We start from the raw sequence: 16,083 nt of genomic DNA on the forward strand, positions 1-16,083 counted from the left end.
ACATCTATATTTATAGCCCAAGAAAAGGTGCCAAACTCTCCATATAACACCGTGACCTTTCATAACAAATAATGGATCATATGTTATCTATCGTGAGCCAGAATTAATATAGTTTGGTTTTACTTAAGGGATTAAATCATCTTCGAATGTTTGGAACTATGGTATAAACAGATGCATAGACTGGAAATATAAATTCTTCCCTCGCAGCATCCACTTTTAAAGTTTGAATGTGCTTTTCCAACCTTGGAATAATATTTGACTTCATATATATATTTCTTGATTTCCAAGAGGATTCACATGTTTTTCCAGAACATTATCGGGCCTTTGCATTTGAGATATCTTTCCGTGTGCAACTGGAATTAATATCATTGACTCCGTATTTGTCTCTATGCCTGGAAATCACTCCGGATGAAGAACAATTTCCCCAACATATCATTGGGCACTTGTATCCTCAAGATTTTCACATTCAAGGTCTTTCTTAGATGCATCCAACGTTAGACTCTTTCACAAACCAATTTCGGTGATATGTCCGAGCACATAGCGAGCAAGCATCATATTATCCTTACATGTTTGAAAAGACTTGCGAGAGACACATGACACTCAATCAAGTTATAATCAAAGAGTATTACATATCGTAAGACTTCATGCAATGATCTCAAAACAAACTCTTCAAGTCCACGTCACTTTCAATTGTTGTGTGCATCCATTTTTTACCACTACTGTTGCTCCCATAATTTCTTTTGCCACTTAGAAAAACTGTTTTAGGGTCAACAATAGAAGCTTCTTGATTTTTAGGGGTTGTTTGCTGATTCTTCATCAAGATCGAAAGTTGCCTCTTCTGAAACATCTGAATTTGCACTAGATTCTTCCTTAGGATTGCAGTAAATGAAGCTTTGAGTAGATTCACTTGGCTTAAATAAATTTGAGGAAGTTTCGTGCTGTAGATTAATGGAAGACTGAGGAAAACTAAAGCATCCTCTTTTTGACATGGATGATGATTCAATTTGTTGCCTTTCTTGATCCCTATGTAATTGGAGAGTAAATTCGTCTGCAATACTTTTAACTAGAGTGCGAGAAGATCGAATTAGTAAGAGTTCATGATCTGCATCTAACTTGGCTAGGACGCAAATACTTTCAAGCTCGCTTAGTTTCATCAGCCATTGTACCAATTTCTCTGGTCATCATGCTTCTGATCTCGACAAGTGATAAACCGGATATAGCTGCTTTTTGTAGAAAGGTAGTAGTAATCATTAGGACCCTCAAGCAAGATTCCCTCAGCATGGGCAATTCTTTGCGTAGCAACTCGGCATCACTTGCGGCATTCAAGTTTTCGATATACTCTAACTCCCCTTTTGAGAAGGGCAAGGCAGCTTGTGGCCAATGAAGCCATTCAAAATAAGGACCATCAATTGCTTTTGGTAAACAAAGTCCATGGTCAATCAGTATCAACTCCAGTGCATAGTATGCATGCAAGTCAAACAGTGTCCAACTATTACACCTTTCCTGAGGTAACTTCCTTGCAAGAATATTTTCTACATGTCTGTCTGTGTTCAAAATTCTCACATCCAGAATACCTATTCTATGCACAGCTCCTATGAGAAAATGAGATATACGATGTTCACTTGCATCATATTCATGGGGTAAAAATCTCTGAAGGGATCCAATCTTTACAAAGGGCTCTGAGTTACATGGCAATACATTAGTGTTCACGTTGAAATTTGAATGGGTAGCTTTAACGCATGCTGACTAGAGACTTGTAACTCCTTGATTCACATCTTCTTACATCAGATAGCCTATATAATATATCTTTATTATGGATGTTGATTATATTTTTTATTTGTGTTATCAATGATGACTATATTTTACCAAGTCTCCAACATTATTTACAAATGGAGATTCTAATCCTTGCAAAAATTAGAGCTCCATCAGGGCCAATAACTTAGAAAATGTTGCAATACATTTCCCTATGACAATTAGCTCATGGTTGCAATTAGTATGCTATAGTTGTTTTGGCTCTATGGTAATTCTTTTTGTTCCTTTTTTTCTAAAAAATAATTTTATGCATTGTCTCTTCTTAATGTCGCTTATTGATCCTATTTTCAATGATTTCTTATATTCAAATGATCTTCGCACATTTGTTTTTCACATTGTGAAAAAATCTTGAGCTCATTTTGTATAGTTTTTATTTTATTACACGTTTCACCATATAATGGTGGTGGTACAACTTTTCTTATTTTTTCGTTATTAAAGGATAAAAGCCTTCGATGAAGTATGTTTTCTTAAACATAAAGTATGTATTTTTTCTAACTATATGAGTCTTTGATCATGAAATTATTAGATCTAACATTTTCATGCTTACCCTTCTCATGTAGTAGATTTCCACTACACTTTGGTTGTCATCTCGAAGTAGTTTGAATTCCTTTGCAAAAGCCTTTTTTAATGTCTCACATATATTTCAGGATTTTAGTTCAATCTTTGTGAACATGTCAATGGCTACATTTCTTGTGGGTGGTCGGAAAAGGCTATAGCCAATATGTTGTCTTGGCCATTTTCTAACCAAACAACTATATATGGCTTGCAATGCCTTATTGGATTCTTTGATACTTTATTTGTAAAACTTGGGTAGCTTTATCTTTTCCACACTCGAATTTGATGGTGGAGTTACCATAGCTTTATCTCAATGTCTACAACCTAGTTCTTACAGAATTCTAACTTAGACGTTCAAATGCTCTTGTAGCACTCTTGGATAGGTGAGAATTCTCTACTCTTTCTTTAACTTTGATGTTTTGTACACTTGTTTTTCTTTAAGTTTTCTTTTGTCTTTGTTATAGGCCAATTGTGAAAGGGTTATCACCACAATAACCATCAAATAATGTTATACAACAAATTCTACTTATAACAAAATGCAATGCAACAATAAACACACAACACATTCAAATGGCAAGATATTATTTTCATTGATTGTACCAAAGTCTTACATTAAGCATAATAGTTCCTATATTAACCACACCCTCACTTGTTCCAAATTCTATACAAATAGACTCGACACGGTTGGTTAAATCTCCAACCATCACCAACTGATGACACAACACACACCCCTCTGGAACAGTGTTCTATTAACTAGCAAACATCTTATTTTACTATTTATTGCATAATTGCTACCTACATTATCCCCTCCCAAAAGAAAAAGTAGTCTTCTAGATGACAAGTATACATCAAGTAATATCCGAGAAGATTAATGTCAAGAGTGTAGATAATGACTTGTAATGCACAAACTCAAAGTTGTTGTGTAGTTCAAAAGTGAAAAGAGGGGTCACAAGTAGCGCCCCTAGCAAGGTCAAGGAGTAGCATGCCTTATGGCGGTATGCAGGTAGTGCCCCTAGCAGGGTCCAAGGGTAGCGTCCTCGCCGCCTAGACCAAATTAGTGTTAGAATAAAGCAGTAACTTAAAGTATCAAGTTATCTTGACTAAGTCAATAAGTTACTTTTACTTCACTTTGAAGATATCACTTTATGCATTGGTGACATTTAATATTATATTAATTATTAAATGCTTTCTTTTTAGAGTTTCGTATTTTAGGTTAGTTGATCTCCTATATCAAGATTGATCATTGTATATTTTATTGATTCGTTTAACCCGATAATATAATCTTTCATATTTGCAGAGTCCAAATCCCTGCTTTTCTTATTCCATTCTTCATGGTGACATCTTATCTTTGCATGTAGGTGATCTTGGTTTCATGAAAGTTGGATTGACAACTTCTATATGGTATCAAAGCGTTGAGCTATTGTAGTTTGTTCTAGTCTTTTCAAGAATTTATGGTAATAGGGGTTTAATAGGATAGATCCTAGTTTTTTCATTGATTTTTTATGAAATAGGGGGACACTTTTTTTTCTATGTACTTTGAGCCCAAACGAACCCTCAGTGTTGGGTTCATATCGCTTGAAAACCCTTATTTTCATAAAAAATGTGTCAAAATTGGACAAAGTTGACCTTTAAGGCAAAATTCTTTTTGCTTCGAGGTCATACAGTCTTGCACACATCCTCATTCAACGATTTAAATAAAAAATTCAGTGACTGGCCTTTTTTGGCGACTAGCATTTTTCCAACGATTGGTTATTTTCTACCGACTAGCTTTTTTCCAACGACCTTTTTCAACAACTGGGTAGTTTTTCAATCTGCCTAGTTTTTTCTCGCAATTGGCAAATTTTTCCAGTTGCATGACTGGCAAATTGGTTTTTAAGCCCACAAACTGTTGATGTCAACATTGCATCAATGCAACATTAGTAGCCTTTCAAACCCCTTTTGGGCCCTTCCAGAGCACCTCTTGGTTTTTCGACAATAACTTGTGCATAGGAGGCATTTTTCGACAAAGTTTATATTGATAAGTAGGAGATGATTTCCACAGCTAGTCAAATTGTGATGTGAATATCAGGATTTAACTGTGTGATTTTTGAGTCAAACTCGATGACCCATGTTTCATGAGTAGTGATTCAACATGAATCCATCTCTCATGATAATAAATGGAACACTTAGCACTCATTGGATCTAGGTGATGCTCACAAGGGTGAAGCACCGGGACTTCCCGGGAGGTCACCCATCCCAGTACTACTCCAGCTTGAGCGCGCTTGATTACGGAGTTTCCTGCATAGTTAAACCCAAAGCTTGCAACCCCATTTGCAAAACCTTCACCAAGTGTTGTGCCTTATGAACCATTCATTAGAAAGCCCCTTAAGCTCATCAATTGATAAGTAGGAGATGATTTCCACAGCTAGTCAAATTGTGATGTGAATATCAGGATTTAACTGTGTGATTTTTGAGTCAAACTCGATGACCCATGTTTCATGAGTAGTGATTCAACATGAATCCATCTCTCATGATAATAAATGGAACACTTAGCACTCATTGGATCTAGGTGATGCTCACAAGGGTGAAGCACCGGGACTTCCCGGGAGGTCACCCATCCCAGTACTACTCCAGCCTGAGCGCGCTTAACTACGGAGTTTCCTGCATAGTTAAACCCAAAGCTTGCAACCCCATTTGCAAAACCTTCACCAAGTGTTGTGCCTTATGAACCATTCATTAGAAAGCCCCTTAAGCTCATCAATTGATAAGTAGGAGATGATTTCCACAGCTAGTCAAATTGTGATGTGAATATCAGGATTTAACTGTGTGATTTTTGAGTCAAACTCGATGACCCATGTTTCATGAGTAGTGATTCAACATGAATCCATCTCTCATGATAATAAATGGAACACTTAGCACTCATTGGATCTAGGTCATCGAGTTTGACTCAAAAATCACACAGTTAAATCCTGATATTCACATCACAAAGTTTATATTGTCAGAAAGCTCTTTTTGACCTCTATCCATTTTTGGAGGTTTGATTTTGTGATCTCTCTTTTTGATGACATATTTTGCTATCAAAGCCAAAAGTTCTATTTTGCACTCCAAGAGACATAACTTAAGTATCCAAACTCCATTTTTGAAAACTGTACATTGTTGGAAAGCTACTTTTTGTGATTTTTTAGTGATATAGGTCGTTTTCCCAGACTTTGCTCCAAGTATGTTTCATTTGATATTTTGCATTTTTGCACTCTAGTGAATATCTTAGATGTTTTAGGTCGAGAATCGTTTTTGTTGAGTAGGATGATTCGTTTGTGGTTGTTCATTCTATTTTACCAGTCTTTTGTCTCTTCTAATCTTTGTAGACATCTTTTGTAAGCATTTTTATGCAAACGCGCCGAGATAAAGTGCCACTATGCCTTGTATTTGTGGGATCTACCACATCTTGTGTCTTATTGTACATGCACTACTTATAAAGTGCCATGGGGGTTTGATGTTTACCTTTGTAATCTACCTTTGTCAAGTGAGTGTTCCTTTCACGACATTAGCATCATGACATGTGTGAAGAGAGCAATCATCTCATGACACTAGTATGTACTTTCTCTGTATCTTTATGTTCCTAGTTCTTTGATATGCAGTTCTTGTTGGCCATCCTTTTTAGATGCTTGACACCTTTCCCTTGTTTGCATTATGTGGGGATTTCTCCTATAGATTCTAATGCTTCCTTGGCTTGTTGGAGTGAGCTATACATACAATATTTGTTCCTATGTACTAGGCAGATGTAGTGGTTGGGACCTATGCATTTCGGTGAGATGAATCATTTACCATATAGACACTCTTTCATTCCTATTTTGGAAGTAACCTTTTATCTTTGATTGATTAACTCTTTAGGCATTGGTGTTTTATGTCATTCATATTTTCAAGTTCAATTGCTTGCTTTTGTTTGCCTCTTGATTCAAGTAGTGTCGTTTGAGGGCACTCATGCAAATGATAGCCTTCTATACTTGGTCATGTTTGTTTGAGTGGAGGTTCTTCATATCAACAATTAATTTATAGTTTCTTCATGCATTCGTGGCATTCTTTATCTTTTGTTTATTCCTATTTTTTGGGATATTCTCTAGTTTGGAGGCTTCTTCAATCCTTCGCTAGTCTTCATATTCTTTTTTCAGTATTCTTTCCATCTCTTTTTGGAGTAGAGTTTTTCCCATGTGATTTTCTCTATCCTTCCACTTTACAGAGATTTGGTTGTTACCTTGTCAAGCCATGTAGCCAAGACCCAAGTTTGCCTTCAACATTCTAGCTTCCTTTGCTCTTCTTTCTTTCTTTGTAGTTGCATTTTTTCTCATCTTAAGAGGGGGGTTTTAGAATAAAGCAATGACTAAATTATTAAGTTATTTTGACCTAATCATTAAGTTAACTTTACTTCACTATTAAGATATCACTTTATGCATTAGTGACATTTAATAGTTATGTTAATTATTAAATGTTTTGTTTTTAGGGTTTCTTATTTTAGGTTACTCAGTCTCCTATATTAGGATTGATCATTGTATGTTTTATTGATTTGTTTGATCTGATAATATAATCTTCCATATTTTCAGAGCCAAACCCTTGCTTTCGTCTAACTCCCATCTGTACTACCTTCTCCTTCTTCCCAATGCTACGGTTTTTATTGTTGTTGCCTTCCTTTGCAGTGCCCCTCATGGGGCCCATTTAGGGTTCTTATAGCTAGTTCCCACCATTTCCTTATAATGCCCTCATCTCGCTTCTTTGTGTGCTGACCTTTTTTTCGTCAATTTGCCGAACTCCCTTCTTGAGCATATGAACATCCTTTCGTACCGTACAAGTGACTTTAGACGTACTGGCCCTACAACATGAATTGACCTCCCTTTCCACCATACAAATTGTGTGAAACATTGAAATTGCTGTGGAGATTTTTGCTGTATAGGCTGACTTATGGTTTGTTGTCTTAGTTCTTGCTGTGTTGAATACTTTGGTTTTGAACATTTCAACACCACCACCACCACCCACTCAACTAGCCTCTAGACACCCCTTCTATCCTATGCCTTCAAGGGAGGATGAAGATGAAGATGTAGACAAACCACAAGTGACCACCCGTAAAAGAGGCCCACTAAAGAAAGCTTTTCAAAATGAGGCAAGATATATTGTTGATGAAAAATTTGTACATTGCCTCTATGCAAATGAGCTTTGTTAATGTTGACTAGATTTGTTGCAGGTTACAAAGTATAGATTTTAAAATTCTCATCCTATACTTATCTGGGAGTTAAGTTTTTAGGACTATGATTCAGTATGAGGCCATCTATCCAGCCTAGAGTTAATAAGGGTATGAGTTCTCTTGCTTTGCTTGAGAAATAGTGTTTCAAGCATCATTTCTAGGATGCCTCGTCCAAGTTATCTCTCTTGGACTCTCTTGTAAGGCCTATTGTTCTCTATGGATCTATGGTTTGGGGCCCATCTCTCCTTGGTTCTGACTGGGCTTTGATCGAGCGGCTTTAGACTTTATTTTTGAGGTGCATCATTAGATGTCACAAGTTCATTCCTCATAGTATCATTCTTGTGGAATTTGGTGCTCATCCGTTTAGTCTTGCGGCCATTTTTGATTTGGTTTGGTTCCTCCATCGTCTTCATGGCTTTGCAGATCATGTTGGTGATCATGATCGGTACTCCTATTTAGCTTTTTGTTTGTCTATATCTATTGCGAGCATTGAGTCTAGTTCTCATGCACGTTGATGGTATGCATAGGCCTCTTCTCTACTCGGTTTGATTGGGATTGATATTGACCGCCTCCCCTCTTTTCAGTTCTCGTTGGATGCCTCGATTCATCTCCTTCCATCTCGGCAGGAATTGAATGAACATGTTAGACTTGACATCTATAGACAGTACATTGCCACTAGTTGGGTTAACCCTCCTGGTGGGTTACGCCCACGAATGTCCTTTTACGCGAAGCACTTTTTAGAGATGTCTGATGGTATTATTGTTCGTTCTAGCTACCTTTCTCGGATATGGTCTCATGCTTTTCGTATCCCTTTGGGATCTTTTAGAGTTGGGTCTCATTGTCTTCGGGTTTAGATTGACCATCATATTGATAGTGGAGAGCGGATCTATAGACTTTGCACTTTGGGTGAGGTGGAGACTGAGAGACACTTCATTTTCCATTGCCCCATTTATTATGAGATTAGAGGGAGATTTTTCTGCTTGTTTTGGGATTGCTTCTCTCTTTATGATTTTTTCAGCTACTATGATCAGCAGTGTCTCACACTTTATCTTCGAGAGACCATTATGCTCAGTGATAGCACGTCCAGTCACTACTTCCGTATTGGCACTCGTGTACTCAACTCATTACTTCCTTTTTCACACCATTATCTCCATTGTGTGGGGTGAAAAGGCCTTCTAGCTCTACTAAATCTACCAGACATTCCAGATATGTCAAATCCCGGACCAGCTATTTGCATCAGCGACACTCCTCTACTAGTGGCCACATACAGGGCAGGGCCTTTACTCATTGACATACATTTCATTCAATGACTGACTTCTTTTCGCCTAGAAAGGACTCCTAAACTCTTTCTTGGCCTCATCTCTGGTTCTTTGATGCTTCATCTTGTTTTTGTTGTATTCTTTCTCGGACACCTTTGTGTGCTTTTGCTGCTGTCAACCCTTCTGTTGTAATTATTCAGTCCCATAGACCCTTTGTTGGTCTTTTGTTGGACATTAATATCATTATCTTATCTTGAACTATGATCTTACTAACTAATTTTTTCTTTTGCAGATTATAATCAAAATGAAGATTAAGTATTATTTTTCGCAATGAGTTTGAGACAATAATGATAAGTCTTGATCATTATATTTGTAAAACTGAATATAGATGGAGATCAAATCCTAGAAAGACTTTGCATTGTTGATATTTGTGATTGCCTTCTAATCCAATCAGGCGGAATATAAATATGCACAATTTTGACATGCCTATTCATTGGCATGTCATTTCACAAGTAACAACCTTTAATTATCTTAATAGTGCCACATCAATTTGACACTAATGCATATTGTAATCAGTAATAAGAACATATACATAATCAGATTCGGATCTGATGAATAATATTATCTCATTGATTGAATATCGATTCATATAAATGGCAAATACAAATCAATTATATTAATCAAATACAGAACAATCATATCAGATTTATACTTGGAAGTAATTTTTCAGATTATCATGGATGGTAAACAATTTTGTAATCAATATAATGATTTGGTATTTGATATGTATATATATGCATCAATATACACATTGTATATTGATGTATATATATATGGATATAATCTGTAATGTTCCCAATGACTCCTTGGTCTCCTAGTTATGCATTTGATGGCTGAGACGATTTTGTTTTGGTATAGCAGGTTATTGCAGGCTGTGCAGTGACAGGAATTAAGGAGGTTGTACTGTGTTAGAGGTCGTACGGTGGTTGGGAGCTATTGAGCCGTACAATGTTTTGGGTGATGTAAGGACTGGCCATACGGTAGTAGTATGACCATGCGATATGTACAGTGAGGCAAGGATGTCATCGTATAGTGACAATGTGCAGGGTTTCTTGAACTTGTAGAAGGTCGTACGGAAGGCAGGAGATGAGAGAGGGCTGTACAGTGATGGGGGAGGTGACCGTGTGGTAACGACTGTGAGGCCATATGATGATTGAGGAAAGGCTGTATGATAATGGATTGAATCCAAACGATGCCAAAGATAGACAAAATTCCCTCTTGCCAATACATAGAACAATAGTAGATATTAATGTAGTCCAAACACAATATATATTCTAGAAATAATATGACTTGTAAACAATAATGATGCTTCGATTTGCTAGATCCGAGCCAAGAGATACAATGATGGAATAGGGTGAGGGTTAAATCCCACCGAAACTCGAAAGCCAAGTAGGGAAGATCTTTCACTTCCGAAATGACGAACAATAGAGAATCCCAACGGGAGTTCACTGTACAAAGAGTAATAAACCAAATCGCATACTAACTACTACCTACATGCTGTGCTTAAATACTCGTCGGACGAAATTTTTGAGAGTTTACAAAGAGAGCCAATGGCTACACCTACCTACAGAAACAATTAAATAAAAATGGGTCTAAGATATACTAAATCAATAGGCCCATTAACAAAGGTTTGATTAATTATTTATTTTATGACAGAAACATTACAATCCTCCTATCCCAAACTTTTCTTGTCCTCAAGCAAATGTAATGTCGTATGTTGCAGAATGTGTTCACCTTCGCAAGTTGCGTCGTCCGACGACAAGTGTTTCCAGCATACCAGGTATTCCTTCAAAGTGCGGTTCTGTAGGGTCTTCTCACGTACATCAATGATCTTAGCTGGTTCCAGTATGAGCTTCCCTTCTTCATTGAGTGGCGGAAGGTTTGCAGTTATCGTGATGTTCTGTCCTAGAGCTTTCTTTAGGTAGGAGACATGAAAAACATTATGAATGCGGCTTCCTTCTGGAAGTTCCAACTCATAGGCAACTTCACCAATGCGACAAGCTACATGATAAGGGCCATAAAACTATGACTTCAATTTTTTCTTTCCCTTTTGCCTTCAATGGGGACTGCTTGTGTAGCTGGAGTTTGAGATAGACCAAGACTCCCACTTCGAAACTTCTCTCGATCCGGTGTCTGTCGGCGTGCATCTTTTGCTGATTTTGTACTTTTTGTAAGTTCTCTTTCAAGCATCTCGGGATGTCTTGCCCTTCTTGAAGCCAGTCCCTTACCCTTAGTGCACGACTATCACCCAACACCATGTCGATAAATGAAAGGGATTCATACCCATATATTGCTTTGAAGGGTGCCATCCCAACGGACATTTGGTAAGTGGTATTGTAACAATATTCTCCCAGATGCATCCATTTTACCCATGCCCATTGTGCTGAAACATAGTTCCGGAGGTAACCTTCTAGCCACTTGTTCGCAATGTCTGTCTATTTTTCTGTTTGAGAGTTGTAGCTCGTACTTGGTGACAGTTTTGTTCCTACCAACCAAAATAATTCTCTCTAGAAAATACTGATAAATCACCCATCTCTGTCACTGGTAATGTTTCGGGGTAACTCATCCAGACAAAAAACTTCTCTGAAAAATAAGTTTGTTACTTGCGCGGCTGGAAAGTCTAAGGGGATGGCAAAGAAGTGTGCATACTTCGTCAACTTGTCCACCACCACAAAGATACAATCTTTCCTATTTACTTTAGGAAGTCGGGTGATGAAGTCCATAGAGATGCTTTTCCACTTCCGTTCTGGTATAGGCAAGGGCTATAGTAACCCGATAGATAAAGTGTGTTCGGATTTGTTTTGTTGGTAGACTACACATTCCTGAACATATTGCAATACATCTCCTTTAAGTCGCTTTGATGAAAACCTCTCCCTGAGCTGTCTCTAGGTTCTGAGAAACTCTCGGTGCCTGGCCAAGGGTGAGTCATGTATTTCCTTTAGGATTGTTTGCTTCAATTTGGATTTAGGCACCAAGTATATCTGATCCATATAGTAAATGATGTCATCTACCACCTTGTATCGGTCATCTCGAGTGTCGCCGTCCATTAGCTTACATGCAAATGTATTTTTGGAATATTCCACCTATAAGTGTGCTTTCCAGTCAGCTGAGATCTGAGATAGTAAACAGATGGCAGGTTTTCTTGACAGGGCATTTGGAACCACATTGTTCTTCCTTTACACATATTCAATGTCGGAATCCAAAGCTTGAATCTTACTCATTTTTGTTGCCTTTTGTTTAGATCTCGTTGCTCCATAAAATATCTCAAACTATTATGATAGGTACGAACAATGAACTTAGCGCCTACTAGATACAGCCAGAATTTGGTTAGTGCATGCCCAATGGCCAACTTCTCTATGTCATAATGGAATATAGACACTCTCCTTTTGTAAACTTTCGACTCTCACAGTTTATAAGGTGTCTATCTTGCATTACTTTTGCATCAATTCCCTCTCCAAATGCATCACACTCTAGAATGAATGGTTGTGTGAAATCGGGTAAGGCGAGAATCGAACAACTGCTCATTGCTTCTTTTAACTTATCAAAAGTGCGTTATGCTCTTTCATTCCATTGGAATGAGCCTTTCTTGGTCAAATTTGTTATCGGTGTGCTGAGCTGACAGAAACCTTCGGTAGTAATTGCATAGACCTAAGAACCCTTGCAACTCGGAGAGCGATTTTGGTGGGGGCCAATTCAGGATAGCTTGAATCTTCTCTTGGTGGACTTGCACTCCATATTTGCTAACAACGTGCCCCAGGTATAATATTTTTGTCATTCCAAATTCACACTTGGATTGCTTGACGATCAAGGACTAAGCCTTTGTGATCCCTAGGGCTTCATTCAAGTGTTCTAGGTGTTCTTCCCAAGTTTTGCTTTAAATAAGGATATCATCAAAGAATACCAACAAGTGCTTCTGCAGTTGTTTGTTGAAGATGTGATTCATGGAAGATTGGAAAGGAGTTGGTGTGTTCGTTAATCTGAACAACATGACCAAGGACTCATAATGCCCGTAGTGACAATGAAAAGCCGTCTTCTCCACGTCTTCTTCCCATATGCGGATCTGATGGTATCCGGAATGAAGATCTACTTTAGAAAAATAAATCGCCCCATGTAGCTAATGCAACAATTCATTGATCCTGGGAATAAGGTATCTGTATTTATCGTCTTCTTGTTTAGCGCATGATAGTTCACACACATGCGCATCGTCCGATCCTTCTTTTTTACCAAAACCACTGATGATGCAAAAGGTCTAGAGCTGGGACAGATCCATCATTTCTCGAGTAGCTTCTGAATCGTCTTCTCGATCTCATCTTTTAATTTCTTGGGATAACGGTAAGGCATGGTGATAACTAGTTTGGCGTCGGCTTCCAACTTGATGGTATGTTCAAACCCGTGATTGGGGGGGTATGTTGGGAGGAATGTCTATAAAAACTTTATCATAGGTACTCAAGATATTTTGAAGGTCATCGTCCTGATGGGGGTTCTATTGTCTTTTTATAAGTTTTGTCGAAATGAAACAATGTGCAAACCATGCAATGTCATCATGTCGAAAAATTGCCTCCATCTGCTATGCTGAAACTTCCTTTGGACCCTCATTGGCCATTCCACGAAGAACAACCTTCTACTCATCAACAACAAAAGTCCAATCCATTTGTTTGAAGCTCTGAGTGTCTCCATCTACTGTATGCTTGGAATAACCTCCATATCATCCAGGTCCACTATAATGAAATCCTCTGTCATAGTGTAGTTAGCCATGGTGATACTCAGTTGGGGAACAAGGTGTGTACATGTGTCCCTCAGACAACCTTGACTTGGAATCTTGCACACGTCTCAGTAGGTAGACCTCATCATTTCACCAAAGATGAGTTTATGAAGTTTAGAGTGGCTCTGCTATTGAGCATCACCATGACCCTTTGTCCTTGAAGGGTTCCCCTTATACGAAATACCATACATCTCGAGCTCCTGGCTAAGGTGATGGTTCCTCCATGCCGTACCAATGCTGCAATTCTCTCTGTATGGTTCAGATTAACCATTTTGGTGTTCTCGTGGGGATGATCTTCCTCTGTAGTAGATCCTCCTGATCGTCCTCATCATCGGATACGACTTCAATGTAGTGTATTTTTCCTTTACCAAGGCATCTGCGCCCAGGTCCCACGGTCCCTTGCAATTGAAGCATAATTTCTTCCTTCATAGCCTCTGTCTAGTGGCTTTGTCCAACGAAGATTTCGTCAGTTGAGGTTTGTCCTTTGGAAATACTAGCGGTTTAGAGTGTGAGTACCCTCGAGAGGATGATATCGATGATGATGCCATGCTCCGTGCCTTCTTTATAGCCTTCGAATGGGTGGCAGGATTGAAACCTTTTACCTAACCCCTCCGTGGTTTTTTCAGTCCATCCATGAAGAGTAGTATCCATCTCCTTTCGAAAATGTCCATGACCAAAACAAAGAGTTTCTGAAATTCTGTGATTTACTGGTCAACTGATCCTGTTTGCCTTAGTTGTGCAAATTCTTTGAAATTAAGTTTCAAATCTTTACCATCAAATCGATCTATCAATCTTTCAGTGAATTTTGCATAAGTATTTATTTGGTCATGTCCTAGTGTGATGTTGCCATGATGCCACCGTTCATGCAGCACTCCCTCCAAGTGTAGTACTACAAATTTGATTGCTTCTTCTTCTGGCATTGGATTAAGTTGGAAGTATCGGTCTTCATTACCCATGCTTGTGCAGATATGGATCCAGACCCCTCAAATGCTGACAAATTTACCTTACTCAACTTTCTTTTGAGACCATCGTTAAAGTATCCTTGGTTCCTGCCTTCAGAATATCTTATTCTCAGTTCTGCATAATCTTTGTAGGATATATCCTCCCAATTTGCATTCTTCCAATCTTCTCTCAACTGTTCTTCAACTTCCTAGAAGGTAGTCTGCTTTCCTCGGTGTGGTGCCTTCGTCCGTGGACAGAAAAATCAACATGGAACGTCAAGAGCATGTTGGATGAGGGTTTGCCTTACCTGATACCGTGTCCACATTGTGACCATTTTGTTCACCGGATATTTTATTCTCTACCAATTTCCTGAGAATTTTTTCCATAAGTCGCTGAGTATCCTTGATCTGCGCCTGATTCCTTGAGAGATCTCTTAGTAGCACCATGAGTTCAGTAGTAGCGGGTTGTTGTTCTGCCATTCTATCAACTGAATTGGATCTTCTTCTCTTACAACTATAAACTCTCATTCACTATCCACAAGTTGGCAGGATCGTAGCTCTGATACCATTGTAATGTTCCTAGCAACTCCTTAGTCTCCCTGTTATGTGTTTGATGGTCAGAACGATTTTGTTTTGGTATAGCAGGTTATTGTAGCTCGTGCGGTGATCGGAACTAAGGACGCCATATGGTGGCTGGGAGCTGTTGAGCCATATAGTGTTTTGAGTTATGTGAGGATTGGCCATACTGTAGTAGTATGACCATATGGTATGTACAGTGAGGTAAGGATGTCACTGTACGGTGACAATGTGCAGGGTTGCCCAAACTTGTAGAAGGTCATACGAAATGCAGGAGATGAGAGAAGGTCGTACGGTGATGGGGGAGGTGGCCATGTGGTAATGACTATGTGGCCATATGGTGATTGAAGAAAGGCCATACAGTAATGGATTGGAGCCAAACAATGCTAGAGATAGACAAAATTCCCTTTTGCCAATACACAAAACAATAGTAGATATTAATGTAGTCCAAACACAATATATATTCCAGAAATAATATGACTTGTAAACAATAATGATGCTTCGATTTGCCAGATCTAAGCCAAGAGATACACTGATAGAATAGGGAGAGAGTTGAATTCCACTGAAATCGGAAAGCCAAGTAGGGAAGATCTTTCACTTCCGAAATGACGAACAACAGAGAATCTCAACGGGAATTCATAGTACAACGAATAATAAACCAAATTGAATACCAACTACTACCTACATGCTGTGCTTAAATACCTATCGGAGAAACTTTTCGAGGGTTTACAAAGATAGCCGATGGCCACACCTACCTACGTAAACAATTAAATAAAAATGGGTCCGAGATATACTAAATCAATCTGCCCATTAACAAAGGTTTGATTAATTAATTATTTGATGATGGGAACATTACATAATCTATGAATCATTGTATTGATTTTTAATCATCCACTATTTATCTGA

The 16,083-nt window shown here is 38.3% G+C and overlaps 1 protein-coding gene and 1 pseudogene across 1 annotated transcript in view; one reads left to right on the forward strand and one right to left on the reverse strand.

Annotated features, from left to right (window-relative positions):
• LOC149547020 (importin subunit alpha-9) overlaps positions 1-16,083 on the forward strand; it is a 313,252-nt gene that overhangs the window by 131,373 nt on the left and 165,796 nt on the right. The window lies entirely within an intron of this gene.
• On the reverse strand, positions 656-15,081 carry LOC149547021 (uncharacterized; annotated as a pseudogene).

The sequence above is a fragment of the Cupressus sempervirens genome, chromosome 7 (assembly GCF_028749045.1).
Source record: "Cupressus sempervirens isolate cs-2001-9-10 chromosome 7, ASM2874904v1, whole genome shotgun sequence".
NCBI lineage: Eukaryota > Viridiplantae > Streptophyta > Pinopsida > Cupressales > Cupressaceae > Cupressus > Cupressus sempervirens.